The 2,579-nt window shown below is 45.4% G+C and overlaps 1 non-coding gene across 1 annotated transcript; it reads right to left on the bottom strand.

Annotated features, from left to right (window-relative positions):
• Positions 1-717: 717 nt before the first annotated feature.
• Positions 718-835, bottom strand: LOC143293183 (5S ribosomal RNA). Its single transcript, XR_013056738.1, has one exon. It is a non-coding gene; the product is annotated as a 5S ribosomal RNA (ribosomal RNA).
• Between the last annotated feature and the right edge of the window lie 1,744 nt (positions 836-2,579).

Genomic DNA, 2,579 nt, shown 5'->3' with positions numbered 1-2,579 from the left:
TCCCATCCCCATTCATCTCCACACCTCTTCCCCCTTGTCAACCAAGCACGAGTTAAGCATGAAATGACGCATTTATAATTATGGGTCTGATCCAGAAAAAAATATCAAAGACATATTCTTTATCCACAGCGAAATAGCGATCCACAATGAAATAAAAACAGTAATTCCGACGGACGTGTAAACACACACACACACACACACACACACACACACACACACACACACACACACACACACACACACACACACACACCACACAACGATATCATCTGTGGCAAGAGATGGTCTCTCTCTCTCTGTGTCGGTTTTTATTCAATCTCAAACTAAAAAATTTCCAAAGCACCTAAAGGTAAGGTTCAGTACTTTATAACAACCAGACTGAGTCAGCATTCATAATCCACCATTAAAAGTAGAGAAGTACTATCATATTGGTATAGTTTTTGTCAATATCCACAGCAGACCTTATGGCTAAATTAATAGGTCTAAACCATTTAATCATTCTTCCCTTTACTATATTTCAGGTGTTATTTTGTGTCGATACTAAATCTGTGTTGAAAACATTTAAATCATTTAATTTTAAAGTTTCAGTATCAGTTTCAGTAGCTCAAGGAGGCGTCACTGCGTTCGGACAAATCCATATACGCTACACCACATCTGCCAAGCAGATGCCTGACCAGCAGCGTAACCCAACGCGCTTAGTCAGGCCTTGAGAAAGGTTGCCAACAGCACCCGGTGTTCCCAGGCGGTCACCCATCCAAGTACTAACCGGGCCCGACGTTGTTTAACTTCGGTGATCGGACGAGAACGGTGTTTTCAACGTGGTATGGCCGTTGGCAAACAAGAAAAACCAAAGGGGAACTCGTAACACAAATTCGTTTTTTGACAATTTGTTGTACAAAGATTGGTTTTTGTTGGATCCCTTCTCACGACTGGGTTGAAGGAAATGAGAGGATGGATCATTGTGCCGCAATAAATGTTCAATGAATAATCACAATGCTATAAAAATTCGTATTCTATGTGAATGACAAGGAGAAGAGGAATGATCTGGTTAGTCCTTAAACACGGCCCCATTGACCTCTTGCCCTGCCCAGCTGAAGCCATCACTTCCATCAATAACCATTGTCCTAACCGTAACCTTTCCTTCACTTCAGCGGTGCGCCTTTTCGGACAAAATGGTCCGTTTGAGGTCATCATGTAAATGCACTTTTAGGTGGCGAATACATTGATTCAAGTGTCAGTTGTTTCGATTCATGAAATTATGTATGTTGGCTCATTGGTAAACTGATTGGCTGGTTGTTTGCATGATGATGCCCCCACTTCCCACCGCCGTTATCTTCGCGCCCTCTTTACAGATTTATCCCACAACGCTCACCCCCACCCCCCTCATACACAGCCATACTTAGTCATGGGGGGTGGGGGTGGGGGGTATGGCGACGCGCGCATGCATGTGTTTGCGTGAAGGTCTAGGTGTAGAAACAAGTAGCTTCTTCTTCTTCTGCGTTCGTGGGCTGCAACTCCCACGTTCACTCGTATGTACACGAGTGGGATTTTACGTGTATGACCGTTTTTACCCCGCCATGCAGGCAGCCATACTCCGCTTTCGGGGGTGTGCATGCTGGGTATGTTCTTGTTTCTATAACCCACCGAACGCTGACATGAATTACAGGATTTTTAACGTGCGTATTTGATCTTCTGCTTGCGTATACACACGAAGGGGGTTCAGGCACTGGCAGGTCTGCACATATGTTGACCTGGGTAATCGTAAAAATCTCCACCCTTTACCCACCAGGCGCCGTCACCGTGATTCGAACCCGGGACTCTCAGATTGAAAGTCCAACGCTTTAACCACTCGGCTATTGCGCCCGTCGAAACAAGCCGAGTAGCAAACATTAAGTTCGTTTATACCTTCACGTAAAAAAAAAAAGAAGAAAAAAAAAGAAAGAAGAAGAAAGAATCAGACCTATTGCACAGCTGGTGTACTCTCCTCAACCCATGGATCACCTGATGCCGTGCGGACAGAGAGCCGGGTCCTGACCCCCATTGCCCTCCCGTTTGGACTGAACTGCGCAGGCACGCTGTTGTGCTGTCACTTTATCAAGCACTGATCTTGATGCTCCTCTCAACAGGCTGATCAGTTCTTCCTATGTAGGGGGACGGCGGTTGGGTAGGGGTACCCCTTCCCTCCGTCCCCCCTCCACCCCTCGTCCCCCTACATCGCGCCACAATGATAAACTGGGGCACATGCATCAGTGGTCGTTGCCTTTTCATTCTTTAGCTGCTATACTGTCAACAGATTTGACTGTTTGCGTTGAAGGAATTAGAACTCTGCCTCCACCCACCCACCGCTCTCTGTCAGTTTCTATCTTTGCCTGTCCGTTTGCTGTCTCCCCTCTCTATACCTATTTATATTGTTATTTGTTGTTCACTCTCAGGGAATATTCGGCCAGGAAGCAACAGTGCTTATTTCTTGTTCAGTATGTCTTTCTCTTTCTTTGCCTGAATCATTTTCAAGAAATCATTTTCAAGATACCATACATACAGCGGTTACAATGTTACACGTGGCATATGTTTGACTAAAG

This window comes from Babylonia areolata, chromosome 18 (assembly GCF_041734735.1).
Source record: "Babylonia areolata isolate BAREFJ2019XMU chromosome 18, ASM4173473v1, whole genome shotgun sequence".
In the NCBI taxonomy this organism is placed as follows: Eukaryota; Metazoa; Mollusca; class Gastropoda; order Neogastropoda; family Buccinidae; genus Babylonia; species Babylonia areolata.
This window is presented reverse-complemented; position numbering and strand designations above follow the sequence as displayed.